General features: G+C 41.6%; 3 long non-coding RNA genes across 3 annotated transcripts; all 3 read left to right on the top strand.

The window, feature by feature from the left end:
• The first annotated feature begins 8,844 nt into the window (after positions 1 to 8,844).
• On the top strand, positions 8,845 to 11,549 carry LOC140038707 (uncharacterized). Its single transcript, XR_011842273.1, has 3 exons — positions 8,845 to 9,031; positions 10,584 to 10,667; positions 11,394 to 11,549. It is a non-coding gene; the product is annotated as an uncharacterized lncRNA (long non-coding RNA).
• Positions 11,550 to 13,074: 1,525 nt separating this feature from the next.
• On the top strand, positions 13,075 to 15,782 carry LOC140038706 (uncharacterized). Its single transcript, XR_011842272.1, has 3 exons — positions 13,075 to 13,265; positions 14,818 to 14,901; positions 15,628 to 15,782. It is a non-coding gene; the product is annotated as an uncharacterized lncRNA (long non-coding RNA).
• Positions 15,783 to 17,312: 1,530 nt separating this feature from the next.
• On the top strand, positions 17,313 to 20,017 carry LOC140038705 (uncharacterized). Its single transcript, XR_011842271.1, has 3 exons — positions 17,313 to 17,499; positions 19,052 to 19,135; positions 19,862 to 20,017. It is a non-coding gene; the product is annotated as an uncharacterized lncRNA (long non-coding RNA).
• The last annotated feature ends 4,061 nt before the right edge of the window (positions 20,018 to 24,078 follow it).

The following is a 24,078-nucleotide window of genomic DNA, read 5'->3' as shown; positions in this document are numbered from 1 at the left end:
GTGAAGGTTGCCACTGTTGAGTTCACCGACTTCGCACTAGTTTGGTGGGACCAAGTCAAGACTAATCGGAGGCGAAATGGTGAACCACGAGTCCGAACTTGGCGAGAACTCAAGGCACTAATGCGCAAGCGGTTTGTTCCTGGCCAGTACAACCGCGATCTCCACTCTCAGCTTCAAACCCTCACTCAAGGCAACATGAGTGCGGAGGACTACTACAAGGAGATCGAGATGGCCATGATGAGGACGAACATTCAAGAAGATTGTGAGGCTACCAGGGCAAGGTTCCTTAGAGGTCTCAACCTCGACCTTCAAGAATTCTTGGAGCTCCAACATTACTTGGACATGCATGATCTTCTTGAACTAGAGGGGGAAGAAATTTAGGCGAGGAGGCCGTACCTTCCAAGCTTCCAACTCGCCTTCTTGGAAGGGCAACCCACCAAGGAGATCCTCACATGATACTGGAAATGCGACTACACCAAGCCCTTCTAGCCGTACACCTGGTAATTTCTCTAACCGCAATTCGAATTTTACCCCTAACAAGCTTGTTGATGCATCCAGGTCCACTTCTAAGACCCCTCATGAAACTCCTAAGACTAGGAATAGAGATATCAAGTGCTTCAAGTGCCAAGGGTTTGGACATATTGATACGAACGGCACCAAACTTGTGATGCAACCCGCATAAAAAGGCTAGGATCTAGAAGGTTAGGACTCGCATTGATGACAAACGAACGCAGCGGAATCACCTAAACCCGTTGATCACGTGGCCAACGAACCTCGGTATTGTAGAAGACGCCACAATCTGGCGCGGTCCTAGATTGATAAGTCAATGGAATACCAAAGAAATGAATCTAAGATACTGAAGGATGCTTCAATGAAGCTTTGAGAGGATTCTCAAGTGTTTTTATTAATCATCGTAAAACTGAATGTAAACAATGACTTAAGGCTAATTGTAGCTGTGACTAAGACCTAGTAAAGGTTGGAAAAACATGAAGGAAATCCGGCCAGCTCTTGGGCATCTCTTTCGGCCGACACAAGCCCAACAACATACATTGGAGTATGTTGTGGAAAAATCCAAGGAAATCCGTGTCTTGTTTCCTTGATTACTCTTGTGGAAAAGCTTGGTGACAATTGTTGGATCTTTGCGGCATTTCTCGATTACCCAATCCGACGAGTAAGGAATTTTTGGCAAGATCATTGGAGTATTTTGATTGGAAAAACGAGGGAGAGTGAAAACACTGAGAGAGTGAAGTGAGATTATATTTGTCCTATTTTTTTGTTCACTTACCTTTGCAGGACCAAACGATAGTCATGGAGCAAGCTCATCCGACCACTGACTACTAAGCGGATTAGTGAGCAACAAATCTAGGAGATGCACAATCGCTTTGTCGAGCTCTCGAAGAGCTTCACAAGGGGCTCCCGTTCTCGATCTCGCAACCGAAGTAACCGTGGCACCAAAGGAGCAAACTATGAGGAGTACTCTCAACTAGTGAAGATGAGGAAAGAGCCGAGAGGCCTAAAAGGGACACGTCTAAGAACGAGCTGAAGGGACTTAAAATTCAAGCCCCTACGTTCCAAGGCAAAAGTGGCCCTGAGACTTAGTTGGAATGGGAATGCCGCATCGAGATGGTCTTCGATTGCTATGAGTGTAGCGAGGAAAAAAAGGTGAAGGTTGCTACTATTGAATTCACCGACTACGCACTAGTTTGTTGGGACCAAGTCAGGACTAATCGGAGGTGAAATGGTGAACCACGAGTCCGAATTTGGCGAGAACTCAAGGCACTAATGCGCAAGTTGTTTGTTCCATGCCACTGCAACCGCGATGTCCACTCTTAGCTTCAAACCCTCACTCAAGGCAACATGTGATACGGCTCTCAATCAAAACGTTTCGCGATACGTAGCACATTTGCCCAAGGATTTAGCGAGGTTGTCCAACGCTTGGATTGCGGGACATAAAATCAACACGGACGACACGAGTTGGTTTAAGGTGGTAGAACGACGACTCCAATCGAGATGAATACTCAAGGGGATAGGTCGGACGAACAATCAAGGACAACACGGGATTGCTCAAGAACCCTTGCCAAAAGCAAGTAAAGGAATGAAATTCTCACAAGAAGAAAATCGAACGAAGACAATTTTATTAATCAATCGAGTCTACACTTAATGCTTACAGAGCAAGCCTTTATATAGGTAAACTAACGAAACCCTAATGCTAGTAAAAAGGAAATAAAGGTTCGGCCAGGCCTTGGACAAGGTGGGCCGAATCCATGACTCAACAAGCCCCATAACTAGTAACTGATCCAAATAATAACTTGACGGCTCAAGACTAAAAAGGCCCAACAGTTGGCCGACTCCCTTTAATTGGAAAAACTACAAAGACTAACTAGCGGGCTAGAGCCCAAACTAAAAACTATCACTTGGCTCCTCCTGGGCTTGGATCAATGTGTAGGTAACTTGATTAACATCCTTCAAGCCTTCAAGGTCCCGCCACCCTGCACACATCAACATGAGTATGGAGGACTACTACAAGGAGATCGAGATGGCCATGATGAGGACGAACATTCAAGAAGATTGTGAGGCTACCATGTCAAGGTTCCTTAGAGGTCTCAACCCCGACCTTCAAGAAGCCTTGGAGCTCCAACATTACTTGGACATGCATGACCTTCTTGAACTAGCCATCAAGGCCGAGAGGGGGAAGAAATTGAGGCGAGGAGGCCGTACCTTCCAAGCTTCCAACTCGCCTTCATGGAAGGGCAACCCACCAAGGAGATCCTCACATGATACTGGAAATGCGACTACACCAAGCCCTTCTAGCCGTACACCTGGTAATTTCTCTAACCGGAATTCCAATTTTACCTCTAACAAGCTTGTTGATGCATCCAGGTCCACTTCTAAGACCCCTCATGAAACTCCTAAGACTAGGAGTAGAAATATCAAGTGCTTCAAGTGCCAAGGGTTTGGACATATTGATACGAACGGCACCAACCTTGTGATGCAACCCGTACAGAATGGCTAGGATCTAGAAGGTTAGGACTCGGTTTGATGACAAACGAACGCAGCAGAATCACCTAAACCCGTTGATCACGTGGCCAATGAACCTCAGTTTTGTAGAAGACGCCACAATCTGGCGCGGTCCTTGATTGATAAGTCAATGGAATTCCAAAGAAATGAATCTAAGATACTGAAGGATGCTTCAATGAAGCTTTGAGAGGATTCTCAAGTGTTTTTATTAATCATCATAAAACTGAATGTAAACAATGACTTAAGACTATTTGTAGCCGTGACTAAGACCTAGTAAAGGTTGGAAAAACATGAAGGAAATCCGGCCAGCTCTTGGGCATCTCTTTTGGCCGACACAAGCCCAACAACATACATTGGAGTATGTTGTGGAAAAATCCAAGGAAATCCGTGTCTTGTTTCCTTGATTACTCTTGTGGAAAAGCTTGGTGACAATTGTTGGATCTTTGCGGCATTTCTCGATTACCCAATCCGACGAGTAAGGAATTTTTGGTAAGATCATTGGAGTATTTTGAGTGGAAAAACGAGGGAGAGTGAAAACACTGAGGGAGTGAAGTGAGATTATATTTGTCCTATTTTCTTGTTCACTAACCTTTGCAGGACCAAACGATAGTTATGGAGCAAGCTCATCCGACCATTGACTACTAAGCGGATTAGTGAGCAACAAATCTAGGAAATGCACAATCGCTTTGTCGAGCTCTCGAAGAGCTTCACAAGGGGCTCCCGTTCTCGATCTCGCAACCGAAGTTACCGTGGCACCAAAGGAGCAAACTATGAGGAGTACTCTCAACTAGTGAAGATGAGGAAAGAGCTGAGAGGCCTAAAAGGGACACGTCTAAGAACGAGCTGAAGGGACTTAAAATTCAAGCCCCTACGTTCCACGGCAAAAGTGGCCCTGAGACTTAGTTGGAATGGGAATGCCGCATCGAGATGGTCTTCGATTGCTATGAGTGTAGCGAGGAAAAAAAGGTGAAGGTTGCCACTATTGAATTCACCGACTACGCAATAGTTTGTTGGGACCAAGTCAGGACTAATCGGAGGCGAAATGGTGAACCACGAGTCCGAATTTGGCGAGAACTCAAGGCACTAATGCGCAAGCTGTTTGTTCCATGCCACTGCAACCGCGATCTCCACTCTTAGCTTCAAACCCTCACTCAAGGCAAAATGTGATACGGTCCTCGATCAACACGTTTCGAGACACGTAGCACGTTTGCCCAAGGATCTAGCGAGGTTGTCCAACGCTTGGATTGCGGGACATAAAATCAACACGGACGACACGAGTTGGTTTAAGGTGGTAGAACGACGACTCCAATCGAGATGAATACTCAAGTGGATAGGTCAGACGAACAATCAAGGACAACACGGGATTGCTCAAGAACCCTTGCCAAAAGCAAGTAAAGGAACGAAATTCTCACAAGAAGACAATTTTATTAATCAATTGAGTCTACACTTAATGCTTACCGAGCAAGCCTTTATATAGAATTTGGAAGTTACCAAAAGTTGTTTCAAGAAGATTACCAAAGGTTGTTTCAAGAAGATTACCAAAAGTTGTTTCAAGAAGATTACCAAAAGTTGTTTCAAGAAGGTTACCAAAAGTTGTTCAAGAGGAAGAGGATTTTCAAAAGGTTTCCAAAAACTAACTTGTTTCCAAAATCAATTAGGAAACTAAGTAAAGCACTTGGATAACTCTTTGTACTCCCTTGGACACTCTCTCTCTTACCTTTTTAGGAAACTTTCCCAAACTCTCTCATCCATTTTTTTGGAAACTTTCCTAAACTCTCTCATCCATTTTTTGGAAACTTTCCTAAATTCTCTCATCCATTTTTTAGGAAACTCTCCTAAAATTCTCTCATCCATTTTTAGGACCTTTCCTATATTCTCTCATCCACTTTAGGAAACTCTCCTATATTCTCTTCCTAGATTCTAGGAACACTTTCCTACATTTTCTCCTACATTCTTGTGATTACACTTGTAGAAAGGTTGGTAACGGTTGTTGGACTTGAACAGCATTTCTCAACTACCTAACCCAACAGGTAAAGGTATTTGGTAAGTCCATTAGAGTGACATCCATATACACGAGTGCGAGTGGATACACGTAAGGGAGCGTGAAAGGCAATATCTTCGGTTTCGTTGCTAACTTTTTGCAGGTTCCCTCATACGTCATGGCGAGTATAAGATGCATAAAAGCTAGCCCACAACATTGTCTTCCTGATCCTAAGGGAGTCAAAGAAGTGGCATTACGTGGTGTAGATGAGCAATTGGACCTCGTCAAATCTCAATTGCTTGGTTGGTTTTATACTCGTTGCGGTGTCAAAGATAAAATTTGTAGCTTGGCCATTGATGGTAGTTGTGAAGTCAATCTTGCAAGTGCTATCATGGTTGAGAAATTAAATCTTCCAACCATTGATCATCTTCAACCGTACAAGTTGACGAGCACTCATGGGGATGTTTGGGTTACTAAGCACACACTTGTACCTATTCAAATCGGCAAATATGTGGATGAGGTGTTGTGTGATGTAGTCCCAATTCAAGTGACACATGTGTTGTTGGGTAAAGCATGGATGTCGAGGCGAGAAGTTAAAATTGATGGACATACTAATAAGTATTCATTCTTATTTAATAGTCGTCGTCTTGCACTTGTATTACTTACTTATGACCAACTTTGTATTGATCTAGTATGCATGAAAAGTGAGCTTGAGCGTTATAGAATGGAGAAAAAGCTAGATGAGGGAATTGTGCCTGCAGAGGTAAAACCCGAGGAAGTTGAAAGTAATGAGATAAAAGGGTCAGCTGTTGAACTAGAAAAAGAGATGGAAAAATCTAATGAGATGGGTGGTAAAAAGGACAAAGAAAGAGGAAGTGCGCGGGTGACAAGAAAGAAAAGGAAATCGTGTTCTTTATTGCCAAGATCTGATTTGCTACACTTTGTTTCTTGAATATTGATCCGAAAAAAAAAAAAGAAAAAAGGGGCTTAAAAATTCTGACCAACCTCCTCTTGAAGGTCTCCAACACTTGGCCTCTTGATTATTTGTATCACCCTTTGAGATTCTTGATCATCTTGATTCTTGAAGACTTGTACCTCCCTTCGTACAAAAAGTTTCTTGTACGCTCTTGCATCCATACAGGGCTTTCTTGTTTTAGGAGAAAATTTCTTGGAGGTTTCTTGGGCAAGCCGCTTGGGGAATTCTTGTGTAACATCACTTGCATTATCTTGTGACGCCATTGCTTAGGACCATGAGTCAAATCTGTCCTTGTGTGGTGCGAAGGGAAGGGGCCGAATTGCTTGTCTTTGGGGGAGTAAGGGACAAAATTTGGGAGCAAGGAGAGGGGAGTATAGCCGAGTTTATGGAGGGGTTTTAGCAGCAAATTTCTGGAATTTTCGGAGGATAGTTTCGGGTAGAATAGGAAGCTACCAAAATCTGTTTTACACTTGGTTGACCAGCCGACTTTAGGAAGGGAATAAGGAGAAGGAAATCTGGAAAATTTTTGGAAATAATCCTGATTTGGTATAGCCGATTTTGAGGAAGGTTAAGGGGTACGAAATCTGGAAAATTTTTGGTAACAATTCAGATTTGGTTAGCCGACTTTAAGGAATTTTCCAAATAAATCCAACACCTAACTTGGTTCCCAAAATCAATTAGAAAATTAAGTAAACACTTGGGAAACTCCATCATTGTACTTGGACATTTTTTTTTACATCAATTTTTCCTCGTTCCATTCCTTATCGAATTCATTACTTGAGCTTTTTGTTTCTACTCTTGCTTCTTGTTCCTTTGGTACAATTGGATACTATTTGATTAAGGTTCGATTGAACTTCTTTGAGAAAATTTCTGATTTCCTCAAAGGAAACAATCAAGTGGCTTGAGAAGTAAATTGGTGAGAGCATTAGAGTGATATAAGCACTTGAGTGAAAACACGAGAGGAGTGAAACACTTAAGGGAGCAAGTGAGGCATTTTCTACTAACAATTTGTCAAGTTTTGCAGGTTTCACCATGTCTCAGGAAAATGAACTTACCATTGCTCAGTTATCACGTAAAATGGATGATACGTGGAAGGAAATGCAGAGGAGATTTGACCAAAGGCTGGAAACAATCCATGAGCAGATTGATCAACTAAGTTCATCTAGGGTTTCTTCTAGGAAATCTAGGGGAAAATCCACCCTGGAGGAATCTAGTGATTCCAATGCCGATTCAGAACATGAGGCATACGGGCAAGGAAGACCGAAGCAAAACATAAGAGCAATCGGTGATGCAATCAAGGGGATTAAGATGAAGATTCCTCCTTTTCAAGGCAAATCTGATCCGGATACATACCTTGAATGGGAGAGCCGAGTAGAGCTAGTATTCGATTGTAATCACTACACCGATGCACAAAAATTGAGACTTGCCGTAGTAGAATTCACCGACTATGCCATAGTTTGGTGGGAACAAGTGGCTACAAGCAGGAGAAGGTGTGGAGAACCATCTATAACCACTTGGACTGAGCTCAAGAGACTGATGAAGAAGCGATTTGTACCAAGTCACTACCATAGAGACTTGTACCAAAAACTTCAAACCTTGACACAAGGTCAACGCTCAGTTGAGGACTACTACAAGGACATGGAAATCTCCATGTTGAGAGCTGATATTCAAGAAGATCGAGAGGCTACAATGGCAAGATTTCTCAGTGGTCTGAGGGTTGAAATAGCCGATCAACTCGAGCTTCAATACTATGTGGAGATAGAAGATATAGTGGAAAAGGCTATCAAGATTGAGCAAAGGCTCAAGCGGAGGGGTACCACCAGAAATTATAACCCTAATCCGCAACCATTTACTCGACCATTCCAGCCCAAAAGGGAGGAGAGAGGTCCGAACGCTTGGAACCCTCCAAAGCCGAAGCAAGATCACGGGTCAAGCTTACGGCCACCTTTTACCAAAACCGACTCCAAGGTTGTTTCCAAGCCAACAATTGAAACTCCAAAACCTAGGAATCGTGACACCAAATGTTGGAGGTGTCAAGGAGTTGGGCATATTGCAAGCCAATGTCCAAACCCAAGGACCATGCTTGTCCTACCAAATGGAGACATTGTCACTGATGATGAAGAGGAGGATTACAAAGACATGCCTCCCTTGGTTGAAGAGGAAGATGAGATAGAGGAAGTTCCATGTGAGGACCTAGTCCGTTCGTACGTTGAGATTAGGGTTATTCATTATTTGTACGGTTAAATTAAGGTTTTAGGGCTAAGGAGAAACCCTAATCTCGGCCAAGATTGAACACCCTAACTTTGCTTACGATAAAACCCTAGTTTATGCGGTATTCTAGTGTGTGTTTTGGCACAAGAAAAAAATAGGATTCGTTATAGTTTACAGAGGTTTAACAAGTTTGAAAATGGTTAGTAAACTCTGGATTAGCAAACCTCTAGTGTTACAATATTAGAAAGCTTAAATGGAGTTTTGTTTATCGCCCGTCTTTTCCACATTTTCTTTATTAGAACATTCCCCAGATAATTTTATTGAGTGAATATACGTTTTAGATGATTTTTCTAGTATCGGTTAGTTTTTGAGACATTAAGAACGTATGTCGGATGTGGGACCCACTAGTGCGAAAAGTTCGGAAAAATTCGGCCAACTAGGTTAAGTTTTGAATACCGGGTTTAAATTACCGGGTGTGATGAGATATTTATTGGTATCAAATGGATTAGTGTGAGAGAGACAAAAAGTTAGGCATGAAATAATTATAGTGACAAGTGCCACTTTGTGATTGGGTTGGACTTTGACCTTTGGACCAACTTTACCAATAAATCAAAAAATTGACCAAAATTCATTCATTTTCTTGTCTTCCTTGGCTGAATTAGAGAGAGAGAAAAGAGAGAAAATCCCTTCATCTTCCACTTCAATTTCTTGTCCAAATTTTGAGTTTTAACCGATTAATTTGCAAACTACTCCATAAAACTTGCTTTCCATGTAGTTTCCAAGGTGTTTATGGAAGGATTTTTGGAGGACAAAGCCTAAGCTACCATTTTTCTTGAGTTTTCAAGGTATTTTACCAAGAACCTCTTCTTTACTTCAATTAATTGGTAATTAGTGGTTGAAAGTTGTAGTTTTGGTAGTTTATGAGTATATTTCATAGTTGGAAGTAGTATTATGGAAATTCCAGTTTAAGGTTTCATTTTTCCCCTTTCTGTCCGTTTCTGTTCGACCAGGTTAGAGGCCGAATTGGCCTTAGCACAAAACATAAAAGTTGTAGAGAATGCTGTTTGGTAGTTGTCTGTAAAATTTCAGCCCAATCGGAGCAACGTAGCCTGTGAAAAGACCGAAATACCCCTGCTGCCCTGTTTCTATCCGAGAATGATAATCAGCTTCTGTAATTGGTTGTTTTGACCAGGAATACTACTGATTTGGTTGTTGATGTCTTCTTAACATTTATAGCCTTGTATTTTAGCTTTCCAATGGCTTTGGAATCACTTCAATTGGAGTTGTAGGTGCTGAGATATGACTGCATAAGTCAGGACTGCTGCAGTACACTTTGAACTGGAAAATCTTGGGTTGTTTTGGTAAATTTGACCTAGTTAGGATGAGAACTGGAATGTATTGTCTTCATTAAAGTTGTATATATTGATGTGTTTGAGGTTCCTGTAAAATTTCAGGCCAATCGGAGTAGCGTAGCTCATGAAAAGACGGAATTACCCTTGCTGTCCTGTTTTTACCCGAACTTGAAAACTGCTTCAGTAATTGGCTATTTTGGTTGGGATTACTTCTGATTTGGGTTTTGGTGCCTTCTTAGGAAATGTAGCCCCTTGAGTCCTGAGTATGCCTGTAAAATTTCAGGTCAAACAAGTTAGCGTATTCTGAGTTATAGACAAAACCCTCAGGCCTGTTTTAGACATTGGTTTGTGTACGTTTTGAATTTCAGCTTCTGCCCGTGATTTTTCGGTTTTGATCCCGTACGAACTGGGTGCTGATCCCTTCATAAGAAATTTAGATCTTGATCTTAGCTTCGAAACGGTATAAAGTACGCCGAAATCCGAGTTCCGTAGCCCCTGTTATGATCAAAACAATATCGCTCGTCAGAACTGCCTTGTATCTGGACAGTTCTGACGGGTACCTTGGCACTCGATTTTCGTTCTGTTCTGAGTGGATTCAAGTCTTGGCCAAAACATCAAAGTTTTAACCTTATATTTCAGCTTTCTAACGCCTCTGGAATTTCTTGATTTCGATTCCTGAGCCGTGAGTTATGGCCTTGCAAACAGGGCCTGTGTGGTAAACCGCAATGAAACAGCTGGCACTATTTCGTGCATTTTTGACCTATACCTATTGAGATCTGGGTTGAGATGTCTAAAGGGAAGTTGTAGCCCTTCCTCTTAGCTTCGCAACGGTACCTCATGTACCTTGATCCGATACTCCTAGCCTAACTTTTGACCAAAACGGTTTGAGATGGCAGTTGTGGCCGTTTCCGTTTGCCGTTCCGCGCGCGCGCGTGCGCCCCTTTTTGCCGTTTCCGCAAATTACGTGTGCCAATTTTGCCGTTTTACTTGTTTTGGATCGGTTCGTAGCCGTTTGTGACATAAGTGATAAAATCTTGTATTTCAGATAGTGGTGAGCTAGGCGGAGCCGGTGGGGCCCACTACTAGCGATCACGCGCGAAGCAATCTTGTACTACTTTTGGTATTTTGAGTAAGTATTCAGGCCAGTTTGGTGTGTTTTCTTTGCTATGTGTTTGAGATATGTGAAAAGGGCACTTAGACGAGGGTGTACTTTATCGCACTCGACCTAAACCCTAATTTGGATGTATAATTGTACTTGGCATATGTATATGAACCTTTTGGAACCAAAACCCTTGAGCTAGTGGCTCGGGGCGACTTTCGTATAAAGTTTGTGAAGTTTGCAAAGTTTGTGATTTTGAATACTTTTGTGAAGTTGTGAGTTTGGGGCGAACTCTTGACCTGGTTGGACTATTCGAGCCGGTTAGGGCTTGGTCGAAAGCAGTCCAACTTAGTCTGAGGTCACCAAGTTTGTAGGTTCATGTTATGAACCAATTTTGTAAATCCGGTTCACCGAGAAGGTGACCAAGTTTGTGACCCGAGCTTGTGACTCAAGCTCAAGTTTGTGATTTCGTTCGCCCGGGCAAGTTTGTGAGGTGACTGGCCAGTGAGGGTGATAAGGTGTCGGTGGGTGTACAAGTGAAGTTCTACGGACCATTATTTGCAGTCGACGGAGTGTCGGCAGGAGATCACGCATGGCACATGACTTGGCTTTGGAGCCATCTGTATCCTTATTATGTGATGTTACTTTTCTGCTTTTGCTTTACTCTAAATGTGTAACTGTTACGTGAAATTTATGCTTTCACCCCTGTTTACTTACTAAGCATATAGCTTACCCCATTCCTTTTGTTTTCCTTAGCAGGGGCCGACGCGGGGACTTTTGGCTCGTATACTAGTATAGTAAGATTGGCTTGTAATAGTTGAACAGTTAGGATGTTTGTTTTTTTTTGTTTTGGTGGTTTGACTCGATACTTTTGGAGAATGTAATTATAACTCTTTTGGGGTTGTATATATTGTTTTTAGTGCTCTTTCAAACTTTAAGTTTTGAGTCCTGGCGCGAGCTAGGCAGGCGGCCCGCCGATACCCTTGGGTTCGCCCTTGGGAGAAGTGGGGTCGTCACAGTTGGTATCAGAGCTTAGGCTTCCGATCTCTGTAGTGTATCCTAGGCTTGAAGTTTAGGATGCCGGACTGTGGGATACTTGGCTATTAAGGTAAATATTGAATGCTAAGATTTTGATATTGACTTTTGTATTTTTTTTCCATAAGGCAAAGTGGGGATTGAGTTGATTGCACTTGGAGATGGCCAGTCCCAGTGTGAATCGATTTGGTTCTTACTTAATATTGAAGTTAGCTATTTGGACCTATTCTTTAGGTTTGCACCCTAGGGCTGCCGGGGCGGTGCTAGTGGATTAGGTAGGTTCCGTAGGGGAGGCGCGTAGGGCCGTTGATGGGTTTTCCTTTTGACTATCTGATATGTTTATTTTGTTATATCTGCCATGTTATTTTGTTGTAACCAGTATGCCTGGTTTCATTTGTTACCCGGTGATTGACTACATTTTTGGAGCCGTAGTGCTCACGTAAATAATGGATTTTGCACCAACCGGATGTCGGATAACTTGTATATTTTTAGTGTGACTTTGTAAAAATATGTATATTTGAGTATAATCTTTTGAGCTTATTTGTTTGAACCCGGCTTTTGAACTTATTTGAGTACTTGTGTGGTTGTAGACCGGCTACTACTCGTGTGGTTGAACTTTTGAGGAATTACCTGTTGTGTACTTGACTGCTTTTGAGGATTATTTGATCTGATTAGTGCAAGTTGGAATTTCGAGGACGAAATTCTTTTAAGTGGGGGAGATTGTGAGGACCTAGTCCGTTCGTACGTTGAGATTAGGGTTATTCATTATTTGTACGGTTAAATTAAGGTTTTAGGGCTAAGGAGAAACCCTAATCTCGGCCAAGATTGAACACCCTAACTTTGCTTACGATAAAACCCTAGTTTATGCGGTATTCTAGTGTGTGTTTTGGCACAAGAAAAAAATAGGATTCGTTATAGTTTACAGAGGTTTAACAAGTTTGAAAATGGTTAGTAAACTCTGGATTAGCAAACCTCTAGTGTTACAATATTAGAAAGCTTAAATGGAGTTTTGTTTATCGCCCGTCTTTTCCACATTTTCTTTATTAGAAAATTCCCCAGATAATTTTATTGAGTGAATATACGTTTTAGATGATTTTTCTAGTATCGGTTAGTTTTTGAGACATTAAGAACGTATGTCGGATGTGGGACCCACTAGTGCGAAAAGTTCGGAAAAATTCGGCCAACTAGGTTAAGTTTTGAATACCGGGTTTAAATTACCGGGTGTGATGAGATATTTATTGGTATCAAATGGATTAGTGTGAGAGAGACAAAAAGTTAGGCATGAAATAATTATAGTGACAAGTGCCACTTTGTGATTGGGTTGGACTTTGACCTTTGGACCAACTTTACCAATAAATCAAAAAATTGACCAAAATTCATTCATTTTCTTGTCTTCCTTGGCTGAATTAGAGAGAGAGAAAAGAGAGAAAATCCCTTCATCTTCCACTTCAATTTCTTGTCCAAATTTTGAGTTTTAACCGATTAATTTGCAAACTACTCCATAAAACTTGCTTTCCATGTAGTTTCCAAGGTGTTTATGGAAGGATTTTTGGAGGACAAAGCCTAAGCTACCATTTTTCTTGAGTTTTCAAGGTATTTTACCAAGAACCTCTTCTTTACTTCAATTAATTGGTAATTAGTGGTTGAAAGTTGTAGTTTTGGTAGTTTATGAGTATATTTCATAGTTGGAAGTAGTATTATGGAAATTCCAGTTTAAGGTTTCATTTTTCCCCTTTCTGTCCGTTTCTGTTCGACCAGGTTAGAGGCCGAATTGGCCTTAGCACAAAACATAAAAGTTGTAGAGAATGATGTTTGGTAGTTGTCTGTAAAATTTCAGCCCAATCGGAGCAACGTAGCCTGTGAAAAGACCGAAATACCCCTGCTGCCCTGTTTCTATCCGAGAATGATAATCAGCTTCTGTAATTGGTTGTTTTGACCAGGAATACTACTGATTTGGTTGTTGATGTCTTCTTAACATTTATAGCCTTGTATTTTAGCTTTCCAATGGCTTTGGAATCACTTCAATTGGAGTTGTAGGTGCTGAGATATGACTGCATAAGTCAGGACTGCTGCAGTACACTTTGAACTGGAAAATCTTGGGTTGTTTTGGTAAATTTGACCTAGTTAGGATGAGAACTGGAATGTATTGTCTTCATTAAAGTTGTATATATTGATGTGTTTGAGGTTCCTGTAAAATTTCAGGCCAATCGGAGTAGCGTAGCTCATGAAAAGACGGAATTACCCTTGCTGTCCTGTTTTTACCCGAACTTGAAAACTGCTTCAGTAATTGGCTATTTTGGTTGGGATTACTTCTGATTTGGGTTTTGGTGCCTTCTTAGGAAATGTAGCCCCTTGAGTCCTGAGTATGCCTGTAAAATTTCAGGTCAAACAAGTTAGCGTATTCTGAGTTATAGACAAAACCCTCAGGCCTGTTTTAGACATTGGTTTGTGTACGTTTTGAATTTCAGCTTCTGCCCGTGATTTTTCGGTTTTGATCCCGTACGAACTGGGTGCTGATCCCTTCATAAGAAATTTAGATCTTGATCTTAGCTTCGAAACGGTATAAAGTACGCCGAAATCCGAGTTCCGTAGCCCCTGTTATGATCAAAACAATATCGCTCGTCAGAACTGCCTTGTATCTGGACAGTTCTGACGGGTACCTTGGCACTCGATTTTCGTTCTGTTCTGAGTGGATTCAAGTCTTGGCCAAAACATCAAAGTTTTAACCTTATATTTCAGCTTTCTAACGCCTCTGGAATTTCTTGATTTCGATTCCTGAGCCGTGAGTTATGGCCTTGCAAACAGGGCCTGTGTGGTAAACCGCAATGAAACAGCTGGCACAATTTCGTGCATTTTTGACCTATACCTATTGAGATCTGGGTTGAGATGTCTAAAGGGAAGTTGTAGCCCTTCCTCTTAGCTTCGCAACGGTACCTCATGTACCTTGATCCGATACTCCTAGCCTAACTTTTGACCAAAACGGTTTGAGATGGCAGTTGTGGCCGTTTCCGTTTGCCGTTCCGCGCGCGCGCGTGCGCCCCTTTTTGCCGTTTCCGCAAATTACGTGTGCCAATTTTGCCGTTTTACTTGTTTTGGATCGGTTCGTAGCCGTTTGTGACATAAGTGATAAAATCTTGTATTTCAGATAGTGGTGAGCTAGGCGGAGCCGGTGGGGCCCACTACTAGCGATCACGCGCGAAGCAATCTTGTACTACTTTTGGTATTTTGAGTAAGTATTCAGGCCAGTTTGGTGTGTTTTCTTTGCTATGTGTTTGAGATATGTGAAAAGGGCACTTAGACGAGGGTGTACTTTATCGCACTCGACCTAAACCCTAATTTGGATGTATAATTGTACTTGGCATATGTATATGAACCTTTTGGAACCAAAACCCTTGAGCTAGTGGCTCGGGGCGACTTTCGTATAAAGTTTGTGAAGTTTGCAAAGTTTGTGATTTTGAATACTTTTGTGAAGTTGTGAGTTTGGGGCGAACTCTTGACCTGGTTGGACTATTCGAGCCGGTTAGGGCTTGGTCGAAAGCAGTCCAACTTAGTCTGAGGTCACCAAGTTTGTAGGTTCATGTTATGAACCAATTTTGTAAATCCGGTTCACCGAGAAGGTGACCAAGTTTGTGACCCGAGCTTGTGACTCAAGCTCAAGTTTGTGATTTCGTTCGCCCGGGCAAGTTTGTGAGGTGACTGGCCAGTGAGGGTGATAAGGTGTCGGTGGGTGTACAAGTGAAGTTCTACGGACCATTATTTGCAGTCGACGGAGTGTCGGCAGGAGATCACGCATGGCACATGACTTGGCTTTGGAGCCATCTGTATCCTTATTATGTGATGTTACTTTTCTGCTTTTGCTTTACTCTAAATGTGTAACTGTTACGTGAAATTTATGCTTTCACCCCTGTTTACTTACTAAGCATATAGCTTACCCCATTCCTTTTGTTTTCCTTAGCAGGGGCCGACGCGGGGACTTTTGGCTCGTATACTAGTATAGTAAGATTGGCTTGTAATAGTTGAACAGTTAGGATGTTTGTTTTTTTTTGTTTTGGTGGTTTGACTCGATACTTTTGGAGAATGTAATTATAACTCTTTTGGGGTTGTATATATTGTTTTTAGTGCTCTTTCAAACTTTAAGTTTTGAGTCCTGGCGCGAGCTAGGCAGGCGGCCCGCCGATACCCTTGGGTTCGCCCTTGGGAGAAGTGGGGTCGTCACAGTTGGTATCAGAGCTTAGGCTTCCGATCTCTGTAGTGTATCCTAGGCTTGAAGTTTAGGATGCCGGACTGTGGGATACTTGGCTATTAAGGTAAATATTGAATGCTAAGATTTTGATATTGACTTTTGTATTTTTTTTCCATAAGGCAAAGTGGGGATTGAGTTGATTGCACTTGGAGATGGCCAGTCCCAGTGTGAATCGATTTGGTTCTTACTTAATATTGAAGTTAGCTATTTGGACCTATTCTTTAGGTTTGCACCCTAGGGCTGCCGGGGCGGTGCTAGTGGATTAGGTAGGTTCCGTAGGGGAGGCGCGTAGGGCCGTTGATGGGTTTTCCTTTTGACTATCTGATATGTTTATTTTGTTATATCTGCCATGTTATTTTGTTGTAACCAGTATGCCTGGTTTCATTTGTTACCCGGTGATTGACTACATTTTTGGAGCCGTAGTGCTCACGTAAATAATGGATTTTGTACCAACCGGATGTCGGATAACTTGTATATTTTTAGTGTGACTTTGTAAAAATATGTATATTTGAGTATAATCTTTTGAGCTTATTTGTTTGAACCCGGCTTTTGAACTTATTTGAGTACTTGTGTGGTTGTAGACCGGCTACTACTCGTGTGGTTGAACTTTTGAGGAATTACCTGTTGTGTACTTGACTGCTTTTGAGGATTATTTGATCTGATTAGTGCAAGTTGGAATTTCGAGGACGAAATTCTTTTAAGTGGGGGAGATTGTGAGGACCTAGTCCGTTCGTACGTTGAGATTAGGGTTATTCATTATTTGTACGGTTAAATTAAGGTTTTAGGGCTAAGGAGAAACCCTAATCTCGGCCAAGATTGAACACCCTAACTTTGCTTACGATAAAACCCTAGTTTATGCGGTATTCTAGTGTGTGTTTTGGCACAAGAAAAAAATAGGATTCGTTATAGTTTACAGAGGTTTAACAAGTTTGAAAATGGTTAGTAAACTCTGGATTAGCAAACCTCTAGTGTTACAATATTAGAAAGCTTAAATGGAGTTTTGTTTATCGCCCGTCTTTTCCACATTTTCTTTATTAGAAAATTCCCCAGATAATTTTATTGAGTGAATATACGTTTTAGATGATTTTTCTAGTATCGGTTAGTTTTTGAGACATTAAGAACGTATGTCGGATGTGGGACCCACTAGTGCGAAAAGTTCGGAAAAATTCGGCCAACTAGGTTAAGTTTTGAATACCGGGTTTAAATTACCGGGTGTGATGAGATATTTATTGGTATCAAATGGATTAGTGTGAGAGAGACAAAAAGTTAGGCATGAAATAATTATAGTGACAAGTGCCACTTTGTGATTGGGTTGGACTTTGACCTTTGGACCAACTTTACCAATAAATCAAAAAATTGACCAAAATTCATTCATTTTCTTGTCTTCCTTGGCTGAATTAGAGAGAGAGAAAAGAGAGAAAATCCCTTCATCTTCCACTTCAATTTCTTGTCCAAATTTTGAGTTTTAACCGATTAATTTGCAAACTACTCCATAAAACTTGCTTTCCATGTAGTTTCCAAGGTGTTTATGGAAGGATTTTTGGAGGACAAAGCCTAAGCTACCATTTTTCTTGAGTTTTCAAGGTATTTTACCAAGAACCTCTTCTTTACTTCAATTAATTGGTAATTAGTGGTTGAAAGTTGTAGTTTTGGTAGTTTATGAGTATATTTCATAGTTGGAAGTAGTATTATGGAAATTCCAGTTTAAGGTTTCATTTTTCCCCTTTCTGTCCGTTTCTGTTCGACCAGGTTAGAGGCCGAATTGGCCTTAGCACAAAACATAAAAGTTGTAGAGAATGATGTTTGGTAGTTGTCTGTAAAATTTCAGCCCAATCGGAGCAACGTAGCCTGTGAAAAGACCGAAATACCCCTGCTGCCCTGTTTCTATCCGAGAATGATAATCAGCTTCTGTAATTGGTTGTTTTGACCAGGAATACTACTGATTTGGTTGTTGATGTCTTCTTAACATTTATAGCCTTGTATTTTAGCTTTCCAATGGCTTTGGAATCACTTCAATTGGAGTTGTAGGTGCTGAGATATGACTGCATAAGTCAGGACTGCTGCAGTACACTTTGAACTGGAAAATCTTGGGTTGTTTTGGTAAATTTGACCTAGTTAGGATGAGAACTGGAATGTATTGTCTTCATTAAAGTTGTATATATTGATGTGTTTGAGGTTCCTGTAAAATTTCAGGCCAATCGGAGTAGCGTAGCTCATGAAAAGACGGAATTACCCTTGCTGTCCTGTTTTTACCCGAACTTGAAAACTGCTTCAGTAATTGGCTATTTTGGTTGGGATTACTTCTGATTTGGGTTTTGGTGCCTTCTTAGGAAATGTAGCCCCTTGAGTCCTGAGTATGCCTGTAAAATTTCAGGTCAAACAAGTTAGCGTATTCTGAGTTATAGACAAAACCCTCAGGCCTGTTTTAGACATTGGTTTGTGTACGTTTTGAATTTCAGCTTCTGCCCGTGATTTTTCGGTTTTGATCCCGTACGAACTGGGTGCTGATCCCTTCATAAGAAATTTAGATCTTGATCTTAGCTTCGAAACGGTATAAAGTACGCCGAAATCCGAGTTCCGTAGCCCCTGTTATGATCAAAACAATATCGCTCGTCAGAACTGCCTTGTATCTGGACAGTTCTGACGGGTACCTTGGCACTCGATTTTCGTTCTGTTCTGAGTGGATTCAAGTCTTGGCCAAAACATCAAAGTTTTAACCTTATATTTCAGCTTTCTAACGCCTCTGGAATTTCTTGATTTCGATTCCTGAGCCGTGAGTTATGGCCTTGCAAACAGGGCCTGTGTGGTAAACCGCAATGAAACAGCTGGCACTATTTCGTGCATTTTTGACCTATACCTATTGAGATCTGGGTTGAGATGTCTAAAGGGAAGTTGTAGCCCTTCCTCTTAGCTTCGCAACGGTACCTCATGTACCTTGATCCGATACTCCTAGCCTAACTTTTGACCAAAACGGTTTGAGATGGCAGTTGTGGCCGTTTCCGTTTGCCGTTCCGCGCGCGCGCGTGCGCCCCTTTTTGCCGTTTCCGCAAATTACGTGTGCCAATTTTGCCGTTTTACTTGTTTTGGATCGGTTCGTAGCCGTTTGTGACATAAGTGATAAAATCTTGTATTTCAGATAGTGGTGAGCTAGGCGGAGCCGGTGGGGCCCACTACTAGCGATCACGCGCGAAGCAATCTTGTACTACTTTTGGTATTTTGAGTAAGTATTCAGGCCAGTTTGGTGTGTTTTCTTTGCTATGTGTTTGAGATATGTGAAAAGGGCACTTAGACGAGGGTGTACTTTATCGCACTCGACCTAAACCCTAATTTGGATGTATAATTGTACTTGGCATATGTATATGAACCTTTTGGAACCAAAACCCTTGAGCTAGTGGCTCGGGCCGACTTTCGTATAAAGTTTGTGAAGTTTGCAAAGTTTGTGATTTTGAATACTTTTGTGAAGTTGTGAGTTTGGGGCGAACTCTTGACCTGGTTGGACTATTCGAGCCGGTTAGGGCTTGGTCGAAAGCAGTCCAACTTAGTCTGAGGTCACCAAGTTTGTAGGTTCATGTTATGAACCAATTTTGTAAATCCGGTTCACCGAGAAGGTGACCAAGTTTGTGACCCGAGCTTGTGACTCAAGCTCAAGTTTGTGATTTCGTTCGCCCGGGCAAGTTTGTGAGGTGACTGGCCAGTGAGGGTGATAAGGTGTCGGTGGGTGTACAAGTGAAGTTCTACGGACCATTATTTGCAGTCGACGGAGTGTCGGCAGGAGATCACGCATGGCACATGACTTGGCTTTGGAGCCATCTGTATCCTTATTATGTGATGTTACTTTTCTGCTTTTGCTTTACTCTAAATGTGTAACTGTTACGTGAAATTTATGCTTTCACCCCTGTTTACTTACTAAGCATATAGCTTACCCCATTCCTTTTGTTTTCCTTAGCAGGGGCCGACGCGGGGACTTTTGGCTCGTATACTAGTATAGTAAGATTGGCTTGTAATAGTTGAACAGTTAGGATGTTTGTTTTTTTTTGTTTTGGTGGTTTGACTCGATACTTTTGGAGAATGTAATTATAACTCTTTTGGGGTTGTATATATTGTTTTTAGTGCTCTTTCAAACTTTAAGTTTTGAGTCCTGGCGCGAGCTAGGCAGGCGGCCCGCCGATACCCTTGGGTTCGCCCTTGGGAGAAGTGGGGTCGTCACATTCCAACTCAAGACAAAGTTGGATTGGTAGCAAGAAGGGCCCTAGCTACTCAAGCTAGTAAAGATGAGCTTCAACGTGACAACATCTTTTACACTAGGTGCCATGTGACCAACAAGGTATGCAGCTTGGTGATTGACCCCGGAAGTTGCACTAATGTTGCTAGTGCATTGATGGTGGAGAAACTAAACTTGCCAACTAGTGAGCACCCCCGTCCCTACAAGCTTCAGTGGTTAAACAACAGTGGAGAGGTACGTGTTCATAAACAAGTTTTGGTTACTTTTCGCATTGATAGGTATGAAGATGATGTTATGTGTGATGTAGTACCAATGCAAGCTGCACATATACTCTTAGGGCATCCTTGGCAATTTGACAAAAGAGTCACTTTTGATGGTTTCTTGAACAAATACTCTTTCATACATAATTGTAAAAAGATTACACTTGCACCTCTTACACCTCAACAAGTGCATGAGGATCAAGTTAGTCTACAAAAAGAGTATGACTTGCATACTACCACCAAGAAGGACAACGCCAAAGCTAAGAAATTAGTGACGGCCGACCCTTCTTCAAGCAAGTTGGATCACTCTCATTCGGCCTTAGAGCCCACACAGGAGAGAAAACCCAGCATGCTTGCCAAGGTGAAAAATGTGAGACAGACCTTGCATTCTAATCAGATTTTATTTATTTTATTTGGCAAGGAATCCTTACTCACTAATGCTCTTGATGCTTCTTTGCCTAGTATTATTACTAACCTCTTACAGGAGTATCAAGATGTCTTTCCTGAGGATATACCTACTAGTTTGCCTCCATTAAGGGGAATTGAACATCAAATTGATTTCATTCCTGGATCTTCCCTTCCAAACAAGGCACCATATAGGACCAATCCTGAGGAAACCAAGGAGAAACAACGACAAGTGGAGTAGTTGCTTAGTAAGGGTTGGATTCAGGAGAGTCTAAGCCCTTGTGCTGTACCAGTTCTACTTGTTCCAAAGAAAGATGGAGGATGGAGAATGTGTACTGATTGTAGGGCAATTAATGCCATCACGGTAAAGTACCGCCATCCCATACCTCGTTTGGATGACATGCTTGATGAATTACATGGTGCTATCATTTTTACTAAGATTGATTTGAAAAGTGGTTACCATCAAATTCGTATGAAAGAAGGAGATGAATGGAAAACTGCATTTAAGACAAAACATGGACTTTTTGAGTGGTTGGTCATGCCTTTTGGGCTAACCAATGCACCAAGTACTTTTATGAGACTCATGAATCATGTTTTACGCTCTTTCATTGGTAAATTTGTGGTCGTTTACTTTGATGACATTTTGATCTATAGTAAGACTCTATATGAGCATGTTGTGCATTTACAAATGATCCTCGATGCACTTCGCAAGGCAAGCCTCTACGCTAACCTTAAGAAGTGTACCTTTTGCACAAATCAATTGGTTTTCCTAGGATATGTTGTTAGTGAGCAGGGAATTCATGTTGATCAAGAAAAGGTGAAGGCTATTAGTGAATGGCCAACCCCTACCAATGTAAGTGAGGTGCGAAGCTTCCATGGCTTGGCAAGCTTCTATAGGCGTTTTGTCAAGGACTTTAGCACAATTGCTGCCCCACTTACGTCGATTGTCAAGAAAGATGTGCAATTTCATTGGGGAGAGGAACAAGCTAAGTCTTTCCAATTACTTAAACACAAGCTCACACATGCACCCGTTCTTAGTTTACCTAATTTTGACAAAGCTTTTGAAGTAGAGTGTGATGCTTCTGGTATAGGTATTGGAGCTGTTTTACTCCAAGAGGGTCGCCCGGTTGCCTACTTTAGCGAGAAGTTGAATGGAGCTGCTCTAAATTACTCAACCTATGATAAGGAACTAATGGCCTTAGTGCGAGCTCTACAAACATGGCAACATTACCTTCGCCCTCGTGAGTTTGTCTTGCACACAGATCATGAGTCACTCAAGCATATCAAGTCTCAAGACAAGTTAAGTAAGCGACATGCACGATGGATTACCTTCATTGACAGTTTTACCTTTGTGATCAAATACAAGACAGGTAAGACGAATGTAGTGGCTGATGCACTCTCGCGAAGGCATACATTTATCACTACATTAGATGCTAAGTTGCTTGGTTTTGAATTTCTTAAAGACCTTTATGCAACTGACTCAGATTTTGGTGAGATTTTTTCATCCTTGCCACGACACTCTCGTGAGCATTATTTCATCTCTCAAGGGTTCTTATACTATAAGGACAGGCTTTGCATTCCCAAGAGCTCCATACGCACACTCCTAGTAAGAGAATCTCATGGAGGAGGGCTAATGGGACACTTCGGCATTGCCAAGACCTTAATGATTCTCCAAGAACATTTCTTCTGGCCACGCATGAGGAGTGACGTGGAACGACACATCGAAAGGTGCGTGACTTGTCACCAAGCAAAATCAAAGGTACACCCTTATGGTCTCTATACACCTTTGCCAATTCCACAGGAACCATGGGTTGATCTGTCAATGGATTTTGTGCTTGGACTACCTAGAACTAGAAAAGGACATGATTCAATCTATGTGGTAGTTGACCGCTTCTCCAAAATGGCCCATTTTATTCCTTGTCTTAAAACAGATGATGCTAAGCATGTTGCAGATTTATTCTTTCGTGAGATAGTTAGATTACATGGCATGCCACGCACTATTGTTTCTGATAGGGACGCCAAATTCCTTAGCTATTTTTGGAAAACTTTGTGGTGTAAACTAGGTACTAAATTGCTATTTTCTACTTCTAGCCACCCACAAACTGATGGTCAAACCGAAGTGGTTAATAGGACTTTATCTACCCTATTGCGCGCAGTTATTAAAAAGAACATTAAATCTTGGGAAGATTGCTTACCACATGTGGAATTTGCATACAATCGCACTGTCCATTCTGCTACACGTTATTCGCCGTTTGAAATTGTGTATGGTTTTAACCCTCTCACACCTTTGGATTTAACTCCTTTACCTGTTCATGAGAGAGTTAACTTGGATGGTAAGACCAAGGCTGCATATGTACGTGAGTTACACACTAAGGTGCGGGCCAACATCGAGAAGCGTACACTTCAATACATCCAAAGTGCCAACAAGGGGCGCCGCAAGATGGTCTTTGAGCCTGGCGATTGGGTATGGATACACATGCGTAAAGAGAGGTTCCCAGTCAAACGGCGTAGTAAGCTACTTCCACGGGAGATGGTCCATTCCAAGTCCTGGAGCGTATAAATGACAATGCCTACAAACTTGAACTTCCAGGTGAGTATGGGGTACATGCTACTTTTAATGTATCTGACTTGAGTCCTTTTCATGCAGACGATGAGTTTGATTTGGGGACAAATCGCCTTTAAGAGAAGGGGACTAATGAGGAAGGGCTCAAGGCTGCTCAAACTTCTAGTGCTCAGGTCATGCAAATACCCAGTGGTCCAATTACAAGAGCGCGTGCTAGGAGAATTCAAGAATCACTTCAAGCTCTTGTTTGCACGATTCAAGAACGAGTTGGTGATGACTTGAGGACCATTGAAGGATTACATAATGGAGAAACTACTCTATACATTTTCCTTCAAATGGAAGAACCAAGTGAAGACTAGTTCACGGAGCACTAGCTTGCTAATTAGGGTTTTGGTTACCATTATTAGTTGTTTGTTAGCATTAATAATTTCGGTCAATTTTCACTTCACTTTGGCCGAATTCAGAGTCTTAATTTTAGTCAATTAGTTGTTAGATATTTTCACCCTTAATGAAGGGCAAGGTCGTCCATTGGACATTCTAGGGTTTGAGTCCTGTAAGGCTATATATAGCCTAGGTTTTCATTCATTAGGGGACGATTCAGATTTTATAAAATATATGTGAGTTTTTTTCACTCTCTCTTGCCTCAAGAGAATTTCCTTTGAATACTTGAGAATCAATCTCAAGCTGTTCATTGAACTTATCAATCAAGTAGT

The sequence above is a fragment of the Coffea arabica genome, chromosome 3e (assembly GCF_036785885.1).
Source record: "Coffea arabica cultivar ET-39 chromosome 3e, Coffea Arabica ET-39 HiFi, whole genome shotgun sequence".
Classification (NCBI taxonomy): domain Eukaryota; kingdom Viridiplantae; phylum Streptophyta; class Magnoliopsida; order Gentianales; family Rubiaceae; genus Coffea; species Coffea arabica.
Note: the sequence above shows the minus strand (reverse complement) of the source record. Positions and strands in the feature narration are given on the sequence as shown.